General features: G+C 33.4%; 1 protein-coding gene and 2 long non-coding RNA genes across 3 annotated transcripts in view; 2 read left to right on the forward strand and 1 right to left on the reverse strand.

Moving 5' to 3' along the window:
* The window catches only part of LOC126700202 (protein MODIFYING WALL LIGNIN-2-like), a 54350-nt gene that overhangs the window by 5082 nt on the left and 27251 nt on the right, over nt 1-22017 (reverse strand). The window lies entirely within an intron of this gene.
* LOC126700204 (uncharacterized) lies at nt 6174-8063 on the forward strand. The gene is made up of 2 exons (XR_007647080.1): nt 6174-6415; nt 7021-8063. It is a non-coding gene; the product is annotated as an uncharacterized LOC126700204 (long non-coding RNA).
* LOC126700203 (uncharacterized) lies at nt 16620-21006 on the forward strand. The gene is made up of 2 exons (XR_007647079.1): nt 16620-16811; nt 20706-21006. It is a non-coding gene; the product is annotated as an uncharacterized LOC126700203 (long non-coding RNA).

The raw sequence follows: 22017 nt of genomic DNA on the forward strand, positions 1-22017 counted from the left end.
GCCCCACACTCTCCATCATCTAAAAATTCCCAAATTACCACTTAGCGCTAGAACCAGCCTTTCCTCGCCTCTTATATCTTCAAAAGGGGTCTGCCAAGAACATTCCACGTCACCCTCATTACATTAATTTATTACATTGTTCATATATATGGCCAGCAATTGTTACTCATACCCATTCTAATTTATTTAAAACTTTTTCTATATACTGTATTTGATCTGGAATTGAAGACATTAATCAACAGATTTTGGTTGAGTTGATGTCATATTACTATTTACTAAGATATATACTTAAAATGAGATGTATAGAAGTATCAAGTATATAATTTGACATAACTGAAAAAATCCATGTACGAGGTATGGGCTGCAAGCTCGTTAATTTATACATATATATATATATATATATATATTACAGTTGATAGGATTAATCAAGTTTGATAATTGACTTGACTAGTCAAACAACATTAAAAGACATCTTCAGAATTATTTCAGCAAGTTGAATTACACAACAAAAAAAAAAAAAAAAAAAAAAAAAAAACCAAAAATAATTGAAATTTATATCAGACCACAGTTAACAGGATCTCTAAAAGTAGAAACACCAAGTTTTATGAACTTAGTGCATAGGAACAGAAGAGCTCCTAATATTGTGTTACAATGAGACCCCAAAAGGCAAACCACAATGTAAGTATTGTACCAAAGGCATAACAAAAGTTGCAGATCCGGTAAATTTTATGCTTCTAAGATAAGACAAGCTAAAGTAGGCTGTATGTTCATTCTCCAATAAAGAAATCTTTACGGATATAAACAAACAGTGTTGCAGAACAGCAATCATTAAGATTCCCAACTTTCTTCTTGTGTGTGTGTTTTTTTTTTTTGGGGGGGGGGGGGGGGGGGGGGGTTGGGTTTGGCATGTAGTCAATAAAAGAAGTGACACTATGTATGTCTTTGAACCAAAGGAATCCACAAGATTGCACCATGATCAGCATAATTTAAGATTTGATGACAGGATCTTGATTCCAGCTAAATGAGATGTTTAAAAACCAACAATTGCCAAAGTGGACAAGTATCCCTCATTGAAACAGTGAAGCAGCGAAGAGAGATTCATAGTTAATATCTAATAATTGAAGCATACATGATCGATTAACATGTCTAGTTGATTAGAATTGGAAATTTGTCTTGGACGATTTACAAACAGAAAATTCTTTCATTTTATGAATGAATACATGTAAGCTTAAGAGTTAAGAGGACCAACTAAAAAAAGGCAACATGTTTTGCATGTCTCAAGGAAAGCTTTAACTATTTCTTTTAGGCCAAAATGCAGAAACACCCTCTAGGGTTTGGGTTAGATGCAAAAACACCCTCCAGGGTTTCATCTGCCAAATTGACCTCTGGGATAGGAAGCACTTGCAAGGATACGGGTGCGGGTGCGAATATGGTATGGCAACACAACAATTTTTTAAAAAAGTAGGACACAAGTACGATGGGAATACAAATATTAACTAATTATATACACAAACACACACATGTATATAAATAAATATATAATTTCAAAGTTTACAGAATTTGTTTTATAACAAAAATATTATTTATTTTTAAATAATTGTTAAAATTTCTTTTATAAACATATTAAAGTCTTATCACTAAATATATATGTATCTATCGTCTACTTAAATAATGAAAAATAATAATAAAAAGTTAACTTATAAAAGACAAATTTAAAATGAAGTTAAAAAGCTAGCCTAAGCAATATGGTCAAAACAAAAGGAAAGATATTTGCTGCATGGCCACAACATGGCAATCTATCAACACGTTCATTCAAAAAAAAAAACTCTTAATTAATTATCCCACATACCCCCATTTATAGCCACACTTCTTTCTTTCTTCTTTAGAGAATGAATCAGTTTCTTTCTATCTCTAGACTAGACACCAAAAAAAAAAAGAAAAAAAGATCAGTTTCTATTTCTCTCTCTTGTAATTTTATGGAGATCTGCCGCCTACAGGCTACAGCTAGCACAGTCACCATAATAACAAGCCACCGTGACAGAGGGTCCTCTTTTGCAGCAAAACAACATTTCTCTCCCCTTGTGAATCTCTGTCATCATCTTCATCTTCTTCCTTTTTCTTGTTCTTTTTTTTTTTTTTTTGGCACAGGCCATGTCTGACCTATGGAAACCACAGAGAGTTAAAAAGAAGAATTGAAATCCCAGGGAATGTTTTTGCACCTGACCCAAACCACAGGGACAACATGGCACCTCCAGCAAAGACTCCGGGTTTCACAACATAGCAATAGTAGTTGAAGTACGCACTTTCGTCACCATTTTGATCATTGAGTGCAACACCGGTAAGCAACAGAAGAAACGCTATGACAAATGTAAACCTACTCAGGTGTCAAATAGACTAAATCAATTGGAAACCAATACCAAATGAAAAGCAAAAAACAAAACAAAACAACACACGCACACTCAAAAAATAAAAAGGAATCAGCAAAAACAGAAGGCAACAGTACATGGTGAGCTAATTATGCATGCTGTAAAAAGAAGGGAGAAAATGGGGATTGTGGTAAAACTAGTAAAAATACTGCTTGTGTTCCACATGAAAGGTCTTTTAGTATCCAGATAAGTCTCAAATGCAGTTTACTAAATTTTCATTACATGTAGTCGATAGACACCATTGAGGGTTTACAACGATTTTGAAAATATAATATGAGAGGATTTATGAACTCTGATTCAGTGATTCTAATTTGAAACCACCCTACTAAAAGTAAGGGATCTATGTAACTTTCCCAATAAAAAATGTAGCAACTTAAAACATCAATTTGTCAATCTACTTCAATCCAATCCTTGAAGTCCGGGTTTTGGCACCTAAAAAATAATAAACAAGCCACATTTCTTTGTGCTCTTAACAGGTTGGTCACAAAAGGGGCACATGGGAGTTGAAGGGTTACTAAACCCAGTATAAGAAAAGCCTTACATTTAGCAGGAAAAAAATGTAACACACGTGTTGATTCAACAAGTGAGAATTCTAAGCAACCATTCATATTTTAGAAGGCGGCAATATGAAAAAGAAACGTTATAAGCAAGAAGTATGACTCAATAAAAATTGATTTAACTTTATGTTGGACGTATTTATGAATTGTGTATTTTTTACCATATTTAAGAAAACTAAAACATGGATTATAGTTACTTTATCATATTATACTATATCCATATACACATTGCATGCATCTGTGTCTCATGTCAGTATTGATGCTTTATAGATCATAACCATCTTAATTCAGACACTAATAGTCCTCATTAACAAGAAGTTTTCAAAGGATAAGGCAAAAATCAATCAAACAGGAATGAAAGTTTTATCTGCAAGTAGTGAATGAAACATACCAGGAATCAACAAAGCAGATCAGCGCTACAGTCCAATTAGAGTTAGAAAGATGAGGATTTCTTTTGCAACAAATACATCCAGTTGAAACATTTATAATTATTTGAGCAATCATAAGAGATAATGCTGAAGTTAAACCAAGAGCCATAGCTGGACTTCGAGGGTATACACATTCAGAAATGGCAGTGACCTGAACCTGAGAACTCTGGAAATAAAAGAACTTTTCAGCAATGCTTTCATCATGATCACTGTAGACAAGAAATAATAGTGATTATGCACAAAAAATATGAAGACAAAATGGGAAGCACTCAGCTCAGCATCAATTTCCAGATGCCCATTTATAAAGGCATGATTTGATAATAGGTCCTGCTAATATACCTGCCTTTTGAGTACATTAGCAGTGCTCCTGTACTCCCGTTTCATCTCTAATAATACTTTTCCCCCAACTGAGGTCATTACTACCATTTGGCATCACAAAACTAGAGGGAAAAAAAAGAGCAAACAGAAACTGAAAGAAATTTGAGGTAATAATGTCATTTGGCATCCAAAAAAGTACAGAAGGGGGAAGAGGGGAACAGAAACAGGGAGATTGATAGACTATGGATAGGAAACTCCAGTTTTCTCTCCCTAATATCTATCTCAAACAAATTTATTATCTTTTCATCATCAAGAACAAGGGCCAGTCTGCAGTTCCTATTTCTTTAAACTGCTCAAAAATGCTGGCAGGGCCAGTAAGTATGCCTGTGTATTGGTGCAAAATATCCAATCATCATGCCACTAAAAACACTCTTAAGGAGTGGATGCAATTGTTTACTTCCCAAGAGCCTCCATTTCTTAGCCATTGGCATTGTACTCAGCAAAAATCCATCTCAGATGAGTGAGGATTAAGCGACATTCTCAAAGACAGAAAGATGTTAAATAGGATTTAGAACAAAAAACTAGTTTAACATTTTCTGATTTTAAGATGAAGATGCTAGCAAGTCATAATTGGAGAAAATTCAAGAAACTTACATAGAGGAGTACAAAAAGGAAGATAGGGATGGACTCATTTCGTTATAGTAATAGCCATAAGTATTAATACAGTTTCACAAGAAGATTATGTTTGCAACTAGGATCCACAGATAAAGCAGAAACAAGATTAGTTTATTTAAATCATGCAGGCACATGCTTAAAATGAGACTGCTGTGGATTTCCAAGAGAATTCAACTTGGGCAATATGGTTTCAGCTTATATCACATAAAATATAAGTAAAACTGAGGATTTTCTATTCAGTGTCTTTGCCTCTGACACATGCCTTCTTTTTTTCTCTTTCAAAAGTAAGGCTTCTACATATCTCTCCATCAAAAGATGCTAAACCCCTCTTTAACTGTGTGCCCTCTGCTAGTATCAGTGTATTTGTGAGCTCAAATACATTTTCAGTCCACTACCAAATGGAATGAGTTTTCAGGTCATAGTTTCTTACAGGGTCAAGGCCCAATTATCTTGGTCACCCACTGATGCAGGACAAAAACTTTAGTGCACTCTAATTCCAATTTGACACACGAAAGAAGCTTAAGAAGGCTTTGATGCCAACTTGATGCAGGATCTTCAAAAGATTGAGCAGTAAAATAGGTTTATTGAAAAGCTCTTGAAGGATTTTTGAATGGGGTTTGATGTTTAATGATGATGCACAAAAATCGTCAGTGAGTTGATCGTCCACACACGTGTTAATGAGTGTACCTGAAGAACAAAAGAGAAGAACCAATCAAAGGGAACCAGTGGGGTACCGGCCAATGACCCTCCGAAGGTTCAGTCAGAAGAGAGCTTCAACATTGTTAGAGAGTATGAGCTTCAGAGAAATTGTGCATACCTTGATTTGTAAGGGTCTTGGGGTTTTTATAGTAGCGTAGGGTTGACATTCGTGCCTTGATTAAGAAAATGTTTCATTGTAGGAGAGAAACTCTTTATTTTGGGTATCTTGCGAAATCCTTTCCTTGTAGGAGTCTCCTTGGTTAGGGTCAAGCGTGGGGTGCAAGACATTTCCTTATAGGGAAGATCTTCATTAATGCTCATATATTGTGGGATTCTTTCCTTGTAGGGATTCTTCTGATTATGGTTGGGCATAAAATGCAAGGCATTTCCATATTAGGATCATTGGAGACCACTTAGGCCACGTGACTTTGACACCTGTCTCCCTTCAATCCATACACCTTAAAGAGTCCATCCGTCTCTCTACTGTTCCATCCGGGGCATGATACCTTCTACCTGCTCTTTGACTAGCAGGCTAACTAGACCGTCTCTTTTGACAACACCGTCGCCAATGACTAACTCTACCGACAGGATCCGTCTACTTTGGAATTTATCCCTATCAATGGGTTAGTGGCGGAGTATTCCATCTTGATGGGTCATAGTGCTCAGACTTTATTGGACAAAAATATCCTTATTAGTGTGCAAGTTAGTTTGTTGATTCAACGAGTATAGTGAGTCGTCTGCATGTTCTGGGCGATGAGTAGGGTACCTAACGACCCCTTGATACATAACGACCGTCAAGGTGGAGCATGTCTAGTGGTGTCAAGGAAGGTACTTGATGAACGCCAGGTCACTAACGACCCCTTGGTACTTAAGGACCCCTAAGGCGGAGCGTGTCGCGCAGTGTTAGGGAAGGTACCTGACGACCCCTTGGTACCTGACGACCATCAGGGAGGAGCGTGTCGCGCGGTGTCACATTCCCTTCATGATCGACCATACTTTTTGTAACATCCCGTCAGTTTTAAAAATAAAAAAAAATGTTAAGTTAGCATTTTTTTTGTGGACCACGTGTGCCCCCACCTAACCCCACTACCCATCATTCTCATCCACTCAATTTCACCCACCTCTCTTCTCTCTTTTGGCCGGCTCTCTCTTTTCTTTCTTTCATTTTCTCTCTTTCCATTTTATTGAAACACACACACACACTCACCCGCCGGCCTCCACTCCAAACCACACCATCTCACCATCATTTTTCCGGCAAGATCACCAGAAAAATACTTAGGAACTCCAAAGCATCTTCATCATTTTATTTGAGGTGAAGTTCTAATCTTTTTGTTGGGTATTATGTTCTTGTTTGAGGTTATTTTACCCAAGCTTTAATAATGATATTCATGTGATTTAAGAGCTTTGGAAATGATATTCATGTGTTTATATGTATGGGTTTTAGTCTTGGTGGATGTATTTGATGAGTGAGTTCATGATTTTTACAATGATGGCTATCTAAGGCTTGTTATGGTGAAAATTTAGAGGTTTTGAGTTATAACATGTGATAGATGATGAATATAATTTTTATTGATTATTTGGAGCTAGTTAAAGATTTAAATTGTTTGTCTTGGAGAAAATTATGATTTTGGTGTCATGGGTCACTTGATGATGTTATAAAAATCTTGTGGGAAGCACTTGTAAAGTGTGGAGGTTTTGATGTTAGATATGACACCTTGAAAGATTTATGAGTATAAATGGGAGTCTATGCCTTGCAAATTAAAGTGTTTTGAGAAATTTTGGAAGTAGAATACATTACATGTGAGGTTGAATACTAGGCTTGCCTAATTAAGTTCTTACTTGGCAATTCCTAATTTGTAGTTAGATACAATTTCAAGCTTTATGCTCATTGTGATAGGTTTCCTTGACATTGTTTAGGTTCTAGCTAATCTCCCCTTGGAGCTTGGAGAATTAGGATTTTGCGGTTGCAAGGAAAGTAGCTTTTTAATCGGTATTTTTGGAAAATAACCATGTCTTATAAATGTTGTTTTTGAGTCAAACACATTTTGGAAAATGATATATATGGATATCTACTTTCTTAAAAGTATTGTGTTATGACCCTTACTATATATGAAAAATGCATCATATTTGGTATTGCATTTGGGGAAATGCATGAATTGTTGATATGGAAAAATGAGCATCTTTTATTTAATCTTTGATAAGAAAATCATTGATTTTATGGTGTATTGAAAAATTTAAAGATGCTTATCTTGTCTTGTATTATTTGAGAAATTGTTAGAAAATCTTTTGACAAAAATGAAGTTTGAAAACCTTACAAACTTTGTAGAAGTTAGATTATTTAAGGTTTTCTGAAACTACTTGGATATGAACTATGTGTTTCAAAGTAAGGTAACCTGTGAGTTTATGTGATTTTAGCACTATGCCATGTGTGATTTCCCGGTGATCACCCGATTTGGTTTCCGTAGTCTTTGTGACAATGGAATCAAATTTAGGTTAGTGCCCTTTCACTTTGGATGACGCATTCTTCCCTGTTGTCCATGGGGGGAAGAGGTTCCTTGATTGTGTGTGGGTGAGGCTGCTGTCCATGGGGCCAAGAGACCACATGCAAGAGAGGTCCTATTTGACGTGCTCTCTCTGCTGCCCATGGGGGGAGAGAAGAACCTTGAGGGTATGGGCGAGGCTGTTGTCTATGGGGCCAAGAGTCTGCATACCAGAGAGGATAATATCATGCCAGTTGTGAATGGGTGGATCCCCTGACCGGTTTATGTGGTAGTATGGTATATTTATGATAAATTACCGTATGTCAGATTTTATGGCTTTGGAAATTATATTGTTAGTGCTCACAGATTATAATATATAGTTTCAAGGTATTTACTTTGACAAACTTTGTGTTTCATTATTTAATCATTCTTGTCATATTATTATTATTATTATTGAAAATGAAACTTGCATTTCCCCCACCCCCATTAATGTGCTACTTACTGGGCTCTGTCTCATCCCATTGTTTTATAAACTTTTCAAAGTAGGCAACAATCTTTTGAGACAGCTTTTTGGTGGCTAATAGTAGTTAGACTAAATACTGATGGAGGCTGAATTTTTGTAATGGATATATTAGATGGTGTACATCTTAGACTAGGCTTCACTCATTCTTTTGTATATTATAATGGTTATGACTGTATTCCCACTAATGGGACAAGCTGCTGGTACGTAATTGTTTATTCAGACATCTATTCTTTTGTAGCCAATGGTCCTTGTAATTAATGCTTAGAGCTTTGACTTACTCTGAAAGTATATTCTATGGGATTATTATGATAATTCTTGTTGTTGGCACTTGATAGGAATTATGTGGATTGAATTGTCAAAAAGGAAAAATTTACAGGTACTTGAGACGTCTCTCTCATGCTTTGGACCCTTTGGGGTTTGGGGCGTGACACTTTTGGTGATTGAAAATTCTTTTGGTAAACTCATGGACCGAAGACTCTAGGGTGTTAGGAAAAATTTTCTAACTAGTGAAAATATTCCCTATCATTTAAAATCAAGGATAAAGCATAACTAGATTGATTCTTGAAGGAATTTGATGGTTGTTTGGTAATAAAATAGTGAAATGAATGAGGGGGAAAAAGAAAAAAGGGTAGACCCCTAGGCAACCATACCTAGGTTTTGATGTAGCACAATACAAAAGAAATTTGCAAGATAGAAATAATCACATTAAAAGTTAAAACCTAGGAATCAGTGCCTAGGGTTAGCAAGAGTTAGCACAAAACCATTGGAAAATTTCAACTGAAATTTTATTTGTAAGAAACTTGTCTCCATAGGAGTATGATAGCATGCTTAATACTTCGACTAAACCCTAAACCTAATTGGCTTAGGTCAAATCCGAATTACTGAACTATAAAAATAAACTTTATTCTAGGAAAATAAATAAAATAATAATAACATAATTAGCTAATAACACCTAGAATAAAATTCAAATGGACCACTAGTAAAACTACAATTGACTACTAATTTTTATTTTTTTTTTTAAACTAGATTACAATAAAATTGTCTTCATTCTTCTTGCATCACATTTTCTAAGTAATTACCTACAAAAGAGGCAATCACTGACTCAAAAATTGAGAAAAGCTAATGAAAATTTATTTAATTGTATTATGAATTTTGAAATTTTACATAAAGCCTTCAAAGAAACTATTCCTAATTCTTTTTCAATAAAGACTAGGATTCCCAAACAAAAAATTATAATAACAACTAAGACTAATACCAAACTGAAAGGGATTCTAATACTTAAAACAAGACTCATGGACCTCAAATATAACCCACTTTAGCCCATTTGCAAAAAATATGGAAATTACCAGAATATTCTTAATTTGGTAAAACTTAAAAAAAAAAAAAAAAAAAAAAAAAAAAAAAAAAAAAACACCACAAGTAATCTAGCCTAGATAAACAACAAAATAAGACTTGATTCAACTCAATCTAGCTAAGCAAGGTCCCACACTCTCCATCATCTGAAAATTCCCAAATTGCCACTTAGCACTAGAACCAGCCTTTCCTCGCCTCTTATATCTTCAAAAGGGGGCTGCCAAGAACATTCCCCATTACATTGTTCATATACATGGCCAGCAATTGTTACTCATACCCATTCTAATTTATTTAAAACTTTTTCTAAATTCTGTATTTGATCTGGAATTGAAGACAGGCAGGACGTGCACCTGTGGGGACTCAAACCCAGACTCTCCCTCTTGGGGGAGAGCCAGACGCACCACCTGGATCAGAGGTCTGGTGGTGAATTTTGGTTGAGTCCACCCCCCCCCCCCCCCCTAAAATGAGATGTATAGAAGCATCAAGTATAATTTGACATAACTGAAAAAATCCATGTACAAGGTATGGGCTACAAGCTCGTTGTTTGACTTGACTAGTCAAACAACATTAAAAGACATCTTCAGAATTATTTCAGCAAGTTGAATTACACCCCCAAAAAAAAAAAAAACCATAAATAATTGAAATTTATATCAAACCACAGATAACAGGATCTCTAAAAGTAGAAACACCAAGTTATATGAACTTAATGCATAGGAACAGAAGAGCTCCTAATATTGTGTTACAATGAGACCCCAACACTACAAGAATTTTGGTCTTTTGCGACCAATGTTTTAGCGACGACCAAAAAGTTGTCACTATTAGGCATACATTAGCAATGATAATATATGGCCATCGCTAAAAAGAGTATTGTAGTGACGAAACTAAGGTAGTCGCTAATAAGTCGTCGCTAATGCCATGGAGGGAATTTTATTTACTTTTGGAAAATGGAGGGAAACTTTTAGCAACGACAATAAATTTTGTTGCGATGACATTGACATCGCTAAAATAAGGTTTTTTTTAATTTCAACATCTATCGTCACTAATAATCATCTTTAGTGACAACCTTGTGTTTCGTCGTAGATATGTGGCCAAATATTTATAGTAAATATATTATATATACGCTTTATTTATTAGCGACGACACATTGGTCGTCACTATTAGAAGGGTATTAGCAACGATATAATTTGTCGTCTCTAATAGTCACCTTTTAGCAACGATACAACATGTTGTCGCAAATATATCTACCAAAATATAATGGAGGGAAAAATTTTCACTCTCAAAAAGTGGTGGGAATTATTGGAGGGAAGCAATTTATATATTAGCAACGAATTAGGTCGTCACTAGGGGTGTCCATGGGTCGGGCGGGTCGGGTTTGTGCCCAACCCGCAACCGACCTGTTAAGAGGGTCAAGTTTCGCAGGTCAGTTGCCGGAGGGTGGCATCGGTTTCGGGTGAGGCCGAAACCCGACGAAAAACACACAAAAACTACCAAAATTGACGAGATCTCGCCCGATCCAGCCAAGATCCGGTGAGGATTTCGTCAAATCCGATGATTTTTCCCCCAAATCGTGTTGAGAATCACCAAATCTGGTGTATCTATGCCAGATCTGATTGTTTTGGTCGCCGAAGTCTACCAAATCAAGCTAAAACTCGTCGGAATCGCTGGAGAATTCGCCAGAATTTGATGTCTTCGGGCGGGTCAGGTTTTGAACAAGGGGGCTCGAAACCGACCTGTCGGCGTCGGGTTTTGGAGCTCGAGACCCGCGGCTGACCACTGGAGCAGTCGGATCGGGTGAACACCGGTCGAGTACGAGTAGGTTGGGCGGGTGGCCAGGTGGGTTGGACAGCCCTAGTCGTCACTTTAAGTAATCTTTTAATGAAGACAAAGATTGTAGTCACTAATACGTGGCCAAAATAATTTTGATATAATATGATTTTTTTTATATCAAATCCTCCAAATGCCTTTTAAAATATTTAAAATGACATAAATTCCTTTAAAATATATGAAATGATTAAAATAGCATTAACCATGTCAAAATGACCAAAATACCCTCAAATTTATATAATGACCAAAATAACCTTGAAAGTAATTTAAAACTCTCAAATCCGTTAAAAAGAAAAAATGAGACAAGGGAGAGCTTGTTGCTTCAAAATACTCCTAAATCATAATGTTACCCATTTGAAACTCGAAATTGAAAAAATAACAAAAATCAAGAAAGTATTGATTCCACTCAAAATATTGACTAATACCCAAAGTTATCAAAATGTAAATCGTATCATGAATCAATTTTGGATTTTTTTGTATCATGTGTCATAAGAAAGGTATTAGTCAATATTTACCAAACTAATAAATTCATTATAAATATATGAAAGGTATATTCATTATAAATTCATAATATATTCAATTAATAATCAATTCAATCATCAATTTAATATTTACCAAAAGTAACTAAATAAATTAAATGAAAATATATTTACAACATACATATTCAAATTGATTAAAATCAGAAGTGATAATACAAAATATATGAGCCAAAATAATAAATTTTTTCATCATTTTGTCTAATCAACTTTACCTAAGTCAATGTTAACATGATGTTCATCATCTTTCAAAATTATTTTTTCATTGACATTTTCTAACAACTATTCCAATACCCAATAATCCACTGAAAACCTTCCCACTGAACCTAGTTTCACCAAGTCAAGTGGTCTCGGGACCATCTATTAAGTTTGACGGGGTTTGACCAAATTAACTAAATTTTGACTACGCCTTTCTCTAACTCCAACCGTCTAGTTATAACTATAATTTACCATAATTAACATTTCATTACACTATTCAAATCCAACAATTAGATTTCAAATCTAAGTATGACACGTGATGAACATGTGTTGTGTACCTGTATGGCTATGTTATCTCAATCTAACTATCTAATTGGTCTCAAATTTCACTAACACTAATACATCACCATACTCTTCAATACCAATGATCAAGGTTTGAATATGAATTTCACCAAGTCCAGTGGTCTCAGGACCATCTATTAAGTTTGACCAGGTTTGACCAACTTTAAGTAAACTTTGACCTCTCCTTTCTCTAAATCCCACCGTCTGATTGTGACTATAATTTACCAGAATTAACCATTCATTACACTCTTCAAATCCAACGGTTAGATTTCAAATCTAAGTAGAGCACGTGATGGACATGTGTTGTGTACCAGTCTGGCTATGTTCTCTCAACCTAACCATCCAATTGGTCTCAAATTTCACCAACACCAATATGTCACCGTACTCTTCAATCCCATCAATCAAGATTTGAATATGAATTTTACCAAGTCCAATGGTCTCCGGATCATCTAGTAAGTTTGACCGAGTTTGACAAACTTTAAGTAAACTTTGACTGCACCTTCCTTTAAATTCAACAATCTGATTGTGACCATAATTTACTAGAATTACCTTTTTATTACACTGTTCAAATCCAACGGCTAGATTTCAAATCTAAGTATGGTGCGTGATAGAAATGTGTTGTGTACTTGTATGACAATGTTCTCTCAATCTGATCATCTAATTGGTCTCAAATTTCACCACACCAATACGTCGCCATACTCTTCAATACCAATTATCAAGGTTTCAAAATGAATGTCACCAAGTCCAATGGCCTCGGGACCATCAACTAAGTCTGACCTGGTTTGACCAACTTTAACTAAACTTTGATTGCCCCTTTCTCTAAATCCAACTGTCTGATTGTGACTATAATTTACCAGAATTAACCATTCATTACACTCTTCAAATCCAACGGTTAGATTTCAAATCTAAGTATAGAACGTGTTGGACATGTGTTGTGTACTAGTATGGCTATGTTCTCTCAATTTGACCATCCAATTGGTCTCAAATTTCACCAACACCAATATGTCACCATACTCTTCAATCCCATTAATCAAGATTTGAATATGAATTTCACCAAGTCCAGTGGTCTCGAGATCATCTATTAAGTTTGACCAGGTTTGACCAACTTTAAGTAAACTTTGACCACGTCTTTCTTTAAATCCAACCGTTTGATTGTGACCATAATTTACCAGAATTAACCTTTCATTACACTGTTCAAATCCAACAGTTAGATTTCAAATCTAAGTATGGCGTCTCATGGAGATGTGTTGTGTACTTGTATGACTATGTTCTCTCAATCTAATCATCCAATTGGTTTCAAATTTCTGCAACACCAATACGTCAACATACTCTTCAAAACCAATTATCAAGGTTTGAATATAAATTTCACCAAGTCTAGTGGTCTCGGGACCGTCTACTAAGTTTGAGCCGGTTTGACCAAATTTAACTAAATTTTGATTGCATCTTTCTCTAAATTTAACCGTCTAATTGTGACCATAATTTACTAAAATTAACCATTCATTACACTCTTCAAATCCAACGGTTAGATTTCAAGTCTAAGTATAGCACGTAATGGACATATGTTGTGTACTAGTATGGCTATGTTCTCTCAATCTAACCATCCAATTGGTCTCAAATTTCACCAACACCAATATGTCACCATACTCTTCAATCCCATTGATCAAGATTTGAATATGAATTTCATCAAGTCCAGTGGTCTCAGGATCATCTATTAAGTTTGACTGAGTTTGACCAACTTTAAGTAAACTTTGACCACATCTTCCTTTAAATTCAACAATCTGATTGTAACCATAATTTACCAGAATTAACGTTTCATTACACTGTTCAAATCCAACAGTTAGATTTCAAATCTAAATATGGCGCGTGATGGAAATGTGTTGTGTACTTGTATAACTATGTTCTCTCAATCTGATCGTCCAATTGGTCTCAAATTTCACCAACACCAATACGTCATCATACTCTTCAATACCAATTATCAAGGTTTGAAAATGAATTTCACCAAGTCTAATGGTCTCGAGACCATCTACTAAGTCTAACCCGATTTGACCAACTTTAACAAAACTTTGATTAAGCCTTTCTCTAAATTCAACCGTCTGATTGTGACCATAGTTTATCAGAATTAACCATTCATTACACTCTTCAAATCCAACGGTTAGATTTCAAATCTAAGTATAGCACGTGATGGACATGTGTTGTGTACCAATATGGCTATGTTCTCTCAATCTGACCATCCAATTGGTCTCAAATTTCACCAACACCAATATGTTACCATACTCTTCGATCCCATTTATCAATATTTGAATATGAATTTCACCAAGTCCAGTGGTCTTGGGATCATCTATTAAGTTTGACCGGGTTTGACCAACTTTAAGTAAACTTTGATCGCGTCTTTCTTTAAATCCAACCGTCTGATTGTGATCATAATTTACCAGAATTAACCTTTCATTACACTGTTCAAATCCAACGGTTAGATTTCAAATCTAAGTATGGCGTCTCATGGAGATGTATTGTGTACTTGTATGACTATGTTCTCTCAATCTAATCATCCAATTGGTCTCAAATTTCAACAATACCAATACATCAACATACTATTCAATACCAATTATCAAGGTTTGAATATGAATTTCACCAAGTCTAGTGGTCTCGGGACCATCTATTAAGTTTGAACCGGTTTGACCAACTTTAACTAAACTTTGATTGCGTTTTTCTCTAAATCCAATCATCTAATTGTGACCATAATTTACCAGAATTAACCATTCATTACACTTTTCAAATCAAACGCTTAGATTTCAAATCTAAGTATAATGCGTGATGTATATGTGTTGTGTACTTGTATGGCTATGTTTTCTTAATCTGACCATCTAATTGGTCTCAAATTTGACCAACGCCAATACATCACCATACTCTTCAATCCAGTGACCAAGATTTGAATATGAATTGGTGCATGATGGTCACAAGCAGGGATGAAACCAGGATTAAAACTTAGGGGGGGGGGGGGGGCAAAGTTCTTTGTTCAAGAATTTTATAAAGTTGGAATATTAATACTAGAGGTTGACAATGATGCATTAATTTTTTAATTTTGTTTAAAAAAAAAATCAATAATAGATATTTATAATCAAGAGTCCTGCAAGTCAATTGACATGTCTTGATATTTTCAGGGTCTAACTGGGGTTAGACCAATTCTTTATTCTATCCACATTATAATTTTTTTTTTTAAATCTATTTATTCTTTTCACATAATTCTATACCTAATAACTTCATAATGCTATATATAAAAGATTCTATAAAAAAAATGTGAAAACTATAGTTAAAAGTTCAAATCCATGTCTAGTATTACATTAATAAAACAAATAAAATAATGGTTAATCAACATCATGCACTAATATTCAGCGAAAAAAAGGGTGAGACAATTATCGATGTCTTGGTTAAGGAATTTTTTATTTATAATTACTTAGTTTAGGTTGAGGTAGCATAAAGGTGTGAGACCTTTTCCTTTAAAAATTTTCCATTTTGAAGAAGTAGTAAAAAAAAAAAAAAAAAAAGAGATCTGGTAAACAATCACATGATAATGAATGGTAACTTTGAGTCTTCAACTATGTAAATAATAAAGCTTTTCACATCACTTCATTAATTTAGCTAAGGCACAAAGTTTAGTACCAATACTAATCACACACATGTTCTGGTGGCAGTTTAGGTAAAGCACAAAACAATATATTGTTGTTTCACATGTGTATTACATTTATGCATGCATGCCAAGTGTGTCCCAATGTTCATAAAACATTAAAAATTAATAAAATTCTATCATTAAAAAAAAAAAAAAAAAATTCCACGAGTTGTGTTAAAGAGTAGTAGCTCTTTAAAAAAATAAATTTTTTTCATGGGTTGAGTAAAAGACACCAACTAATCCAAGTTGCTGATGACACTAATTATTGTGTGGATGAAGTGATTAGCAGTATAGAAGTTGTTTATGTGACTATGAGGTGGAGCCATTTGAGAGAAACAAAGAGCTCTTAAATTGGAGGTAAAAATTAGGTAAAGATTATTGGGTTGCATTTTTTTTAACCCAACCATAATGGTCGGATTGAAAAAAATCCTCAACCCGAACCACATAGCTATCTTTAAGTGATAAAAGAAAACTAACTTTTTTTTTATATAGATTTTTTATATAAAAATTGGTCATTAAAATAAAAAAGAAAAAAAAAGAGTTCCCTTTTCATTTTTTTGAAAAAAAGTCTCTTTTTCAGTATTGGAGGGAGAGTTTCCCGCTCCAGTACTGCAATTGTGGTGGTCTCCAGATTGAACTGAAATCCCATGATCCCTTTTTTTTCTCAATCTAGTACCTATCACTAACACACTCTCTCTCTCTTGCTAAATGGTTGAACCTATACATTATAGAGTCACAGACGCATTGCCAGCCCACTGCAAGATCATCTCTCCTCTTCCATTGGCCAGGTATTTTTTCCTCTCAATTGCTCTCTCATTCATATTTTGTTTGTTCTTTCATAAAGTTAAAATGAGAAAATAAAAACAAAAATCATCTTAAGAAGGCTGGAGCCATACCTGAGACCTCTGGTCCCACAATTTTTCACTTGAGAAGCACATTTTTTGTTTCCTTTTTAATACATCCCAAATCACCAAATCAATCCTTCAAATATATCAACATAGATTTTTCTTTTCTTTTTTAAAGACCCAAAACTCTTTGAAAAAAATTATTAAAAAAAAAAAAAAACCCAAAACAAATCTAACCCATTGCGCCGCCAGTTGCCTTGCCATGAGTCCGTGGTCATCCATTGACTCTAGCTCCTTCAAAGCATCAAAGGTATCTCTCCCTCTCTCTATTTCTATCTCTCTTTGTTTAACCTGTGAAGGCTATGAACACCAAGTAATGAAAAGCAAAGACACTAATTGTGATTTACTGCTTTTGTTATACTGTGTACGGTACAGTTGTGTTGTTGTACCTCAACAATTAAAATTTTAACGGATTAAACTTGTCTGAGTGTCTTTTGTGGTGGGTCCGCCAATTTCATATATAACTTGTGGCTGTGATATTTTTACCTTTTTGTTTATAACTTTTATATAATATATTAATAATAATATTACCGTGCTGCCTTGTTGTTGATTTTGCTCATGAGTGAATGTATGTGTTATTGGAATTCTTTTTTTTTTTTTTTTTTTTTTTTTTTTGGTTGAGAGTATGTGTTATTGAAACTTGATACAGGAAAAGTGAATGTTATGTAAGAATCCTATATAATATTAATAGTGTTGTATAGTTTATTAGTAGTGTAGACTTGATTGTTCATACATTTTTTTTTTCTTTTTAAATTAACTGAATAACTAATTCATAAAATTTAATATTAATGTTTCAAAATATGAGTCATTTATGGGGAAAATGTTCACAATTTATATATATTTTAAGGAAAGAAAATGTTTAGCATAATGAAGAATGTAGGGCACAATTTTGTTGAGGTAAAATTTATTTATGAAATAATTTTTTTTTTTACTTAACAATTTCATTATATTTATTATTTTGTTGCCCCTCTAAACAAATTTCCTAGCTCTGCCACTGCTATATGGATACTCTTTTTTTTTTAATTTTTTTTTTATTTACTGAGATTGCGGTCACATACCTTTTTATTGTTAGATTGATTTTTTTGGATGCTAGGACTTTTATATTACTATTTTCTTTTTGTTACTAGTAAAATGAAAGTTTCACCTAGATAGGTTATTGTCTTTCTGTTTTAGGGGAGTAGAAGAAAAAATTAGTTATTTTTTATTTTTTTTATTGAGAAGAAATACCTAAGTTATAAAATAAAAACTATTTTATGCTCCTACAACTGTGTATGTAGACATGGCAAAACGGGTCAGAATTTTCTGACCCGACCCGACCCGAAAAATACCCGACCTGAACCCAAATTTTTTGACCCAAAGCAAAAACAGGTTGACTCGTGACCCGACCCGTGTTTTGTGCAGGTCAACCCGACCCGACCCGAACCCGAACCATTTTTTTAAAACTTTTTTTTTTTGGTAAAAAAAAATAGTGAAATTAAGACAATATTGGTTTAATTGTTTATTGTGAGTTTTAAGGAAACAATTGATACATTTACATAACTGCATGCAAACTAATTGAAAAATAAATGATTGAGCATTCTGTAATGAGTAAAGATTTTTAGATATCAAATAGCAAAGTACATGCCAAGATAATCTGGTTACAATAAAGTTAAAAACAGATTTAAAATTGTAAATATGTGTGAGACGCATTCACAAGTGTGAAAATAGTAAAGCCAAAGTATCAAATTAGCATAAATTATGAATGCTTAGATCTATTTTTTAACAATTTATGTTCAAAATAAACGGCTTTTCAAAATAAATTATGATATTTCCTAGAGTGTGTGCTGCTTAACAATGATATGATCTTCATAAAAGAGACTAGGTATAAAAAAGTAAGCAATCAAACTTTAATGTATATCTCAAATTGAAATAGAGTGTCAACCACAATTGATAATAGATTATAAAATTAATTTTTAAAATTGTAACTTTCTTATATGTTTTTATTCTTTATCAAATGAGTTATCCAATAAGTCATTTGTAATTTTTTTTTTTTTGGAATGTTGATATTGTGTAAAAATAAAACTTGTATATTTGTTTTACTTATCTTTGTGTTGTTTTGTTTTAGATAGCAATGTTAGGATTTGTATAATTTTAAAATTATTGAATAAGTATTAATAAGTTTAACTGAGTTTATTCATGATATAAGTAGTGAATTCAAAATAATGCATTTTACATCAAGTAATATGTTGCATAACTATCCAAATGGCAAATACATATTGTTTTCTTTATAATAAAAATAAAAAAAATAAAAAATTTCATGTGAAAAATACGGGTCAACCTGACCCGACCCGCAACCCGATTGACCCGAACCCATTTTCAACCCGCTTAAAATGACCCGTTTTTGACCCGTGACCCATTTGACCCGTGATCCGATTGACCCAACCTGAAACTGACCCGACCCACCCGTTTTGCCATGTCTATGTGTATGTTTTATTTTTAGATGAACAACACAGATTTTTCTTATAATATCAATACCTTGGCTAGCTAGGCTACGTTCTAGAATTTAGATCATCACAGATACATGTTTTCTTCTTATGTATTGTTATTAATTATTTGAGTATTGAGTAATAAATGTCACATATGGAGAAAAATATTAAACCATAAGAGAAAATTAATAACGGGGATGAATTAATTTACATTCTCTCTTCATCTTTTTTCTTTTCTTTTTATTTTTTTATTTTTAACATCATGATTCTTTTCCCTCTTTGTATGAATTCTTAAAATTTTACTATTGTCTCATCCAAACTCAAGAAGTTGAAGCAGGGCTCATGGGGCTGGGCTGAAAATGGATGATATTATAATATTGTTTTGAATGATTGACTTATCAAATTATTATTTGAATATCTGATTTGTAGTGATGGTTAGTCCTAAATTTTGGTGTTGGATTGTATTTTCTGGTCCTCAACTATATAGTTTCTTGCAAAGTTTTGTCAAGGTAACCATGGAAACACAAACACCTCATCTTCTTGACTTCTATCTTCTAAGGAACTTTGTACTCTACAGTTTATTTCTACCTTTGTCTTAAAAAGAATAACACTTAGTTAAGTTCACATTGTGAATGAATTCAACATAGATAATTGAAATTGAATGAAAACATGTCATGCTGATTATATAATTCATTGAATTCACCAAGCATGTTTACAATGTAGGTTTGGAAAAGACAATTTTACAATTTTTTTTCATAGAAAAATTTATTTATGTTTCATCTAGATTTTCAATTCTCATTCTGAGTTCATCAATTCGTCTTGATTCAGCTATCCATGAATTTATAACTCCCAAAATATTTGTGTGAGCCTTCCAACTTAATTGGTGAAGTGCAAGTGATGAAAATGTTAATGGTTGTATAATTATGCTTGAGTTATATGTATGGAGATAATAAAATAATTAAAGGTTTAGATTTTGTGCTAGTCTTGTTATAAATGAGTGATGATAGAAGTTTTGTTATTTTGTCCCACTGTTTTCATTAACTAAAGGTTTAGATTTTGTGCTAGGCTTGTTATAAATGAGTGATGATAGAAGTTTTGTTATTTTGTCCCACTGTGTTCATTTCATGCTACACTAGCTACTTTTTTATAATAATTAATACATAATACACTACCTACTAACTTATAACCACATCTATGGTATTTTTGAAAAATATAAATGTTAAAATTTTACTTCAGTGTTAAAACTATTTAGTAAATATTTTGATCATCTATTTTAGTTGACCTTTACATTGGTTTATACTCTTTGTTTCAGGTTACAATGTCACATGCCTTGGGTTACAGTCTTACAGATGATGTCGAGGGGAGATATATTTCATTGCAACAAGTATTAGCTTGGCAACATATCTTCACGAGGAATATGTTATTATTTGAGAGAATAGATTGGAACTTAAATTATGTTATATGATATTGAACTTCGGTATTGTTTTTCCTTATTAGTAGTTATTGATTGAGCAGTTATTATGCTTATATGTGTATTTGTGATTGAAAATTTGTGATGTAGTAGTTATTGATTGAGTAGTTGTTATGCTTATATGTGTATTTGTGTTTGAAAATTTGTGATGTGTAGGATTATGGTTTATTATTTTCCATCAGATACCCATGTAAAGTTCAAAATGTAAATTTTATAGAAAAATCCAAAAAAATGTAAAATGTTATTAGCGAGGACATTGTCGTCGCTAATATTTTATCATATCATCAGTGATGACAAACAATATCATCGCTAATATGCAAATTTTAGTGATGACATGTTTATGGTCACTATTATATTATTATCTGTGACAACAACAATGTCGTCGCTCATAATGACATATAAGCGACAACAAAAATGTCATCGTTAATAATAATCTATTAGCGATGACAAAAAAATTTGTCACTACTAATGAGCTAGAATGTTTTCATTAAATTAAATGTGTGTTTTCATTGACTTTTACAAACTAGAAACTAAAAATAGCCTTTGAATGTTTTCAGTTTCCTTCACAAATTTAGTTTTGAGAACAATTTTTATTTTCTGTCCATTTTGGATTGCCAAACAAGCTTTTTAGTCTCAAAAATAAAAATAAAAATTTTGAAAACAGAAAATAAGGGGAAAAAAAGTTACCAAACACACCCTAAATATTTCTTCCCATTGTATTTTATTAATTATGACAATTCATTTTTTTTTTAAATGTTAACTAGCTAAATGCCTAAAATATGCATATTATTGACCCAATTTTCTATTTCTAAATTTCTTAGATTTTATTATATAAATAACTTTTTCGTGCATCATACGGATTAGCAACTAGTTGTATTATAATAGTATTATATTGAAAGTATTCATAAGTCGTATGATACTAATGTACCAGTTTCGTATTAATTATATCATTGTATAAACAATAAGGTTCAACTGTTGAACTTCAATTTTTTTTTCTCCAAAAAAATTCTCTAAAAAATAGCCGGCAATAAGTCTTGTTGAGAAAGCCTACATCTTGGGGTTTAGTTTGGTCAGAGAGGTAGAGTTGTTATCTATTTTGGAGAAAGTGACTGGGGAGGGAAAGCGAGTAGAGAAAGAGAGAGGGAGAGTGACT

Source organism: Quercus robur, chromosome 9, assembly GCF_932294415.1.
Source record: "Quercus robur chromosome 9, dhQueRobu3.1, whole genome shotgun sequence".
In the NCBI taxonomy this organism is placed as follows: domain Eukaryota; kingdom Viridiplantae; phylum Streptophyta; class Magnoliopsida; order Fagales; family Fagaceae; genus Quercus; species Quercus robur.